Genomic DNA, 844 nt, shown 5'->3' with positions numbered 1-844 from the left:
GCCCTGACCATGGGCCCTTCTGAGTCGGGTTGCCTTGCAGATGAAGGCTCGCCTCTTCCTCCATCTCCAGTGGGGATGTCAGTCAGTCGGTGTGGTGGGGGATATGCAGCTCCAGCCTGGAGGGTGAGGTGGAGGGAACCAGACAAGCAGAGACGGGTGGGTGGGGAGACGGTGACAAGGCCTTTCAGACCTAAACAAGGTCCTTCCAGAAGCTTTATGGAGACTGTTCACTGGGCTGTTCACAGTGGTTCTTTGCCCTCTGTAACCTCTGTTTCTGTGAGGTGAAATTTTCTTAAGGAAATTCAATGTATTTGTTTTTAATTAACAGGAATAACAGAGGTTATTTAAATTAAAGTTGGCACAGTCCTTATGGAGGGCAGACTGGCACAGCCTATCAGTACCAGCCTGATACCCTCTGACCTAGCAGTTCCACTGTGGGGCAATCACCCTGCAAATGATACCTGTTAGAGCTGTGTGGCACTAAATTACTCACTGCCACGTTGTAATTGCAAAAGATTGGAAGCAGCCACTTGAAATGTCCAGCAAACAATGGTACTCTAATGAAATGCTGTTTGGCTAGAAGGAGAAAATGCAATTTTCTACTGATCTGGCAAGCTCTCCAGGTCATAATCTTAAGGGAAAAAAGTGCAGAATAGTACATAGAGTACTTTACCATTTGTGCAAAAAATCAGGATGAGAGAAAATACGTTTCTATAAAATGTTGTATGTGTGTTGTATGTGTATTGTAAAAAAAAAATCTCTGGAGGGAAGCATAAGAGGAAGGAAGGGAGGGATGAAATAGAAAGGTACATATTTTGTGAGGACATTTCATGCAGATCTGGGC

This window comes from Bison bison, unplaced genomic scaffold (genome assembly GCF_000754665.1).
Source record: "Bison bison bison isolate TAMUID 2011002044 unplaced genomic scaffold, Bison_UMD1.0 scf7180017864375, whole genome shotgun sequence".
Lineage (NCBI taxonomy): Eukaryota > Metazoa > Chordata > Mammalia > Artiodactyla > Bovidae > Bison > Bison bison.
Note: the sequence above shows the minus strand (reverse complement) of the source record.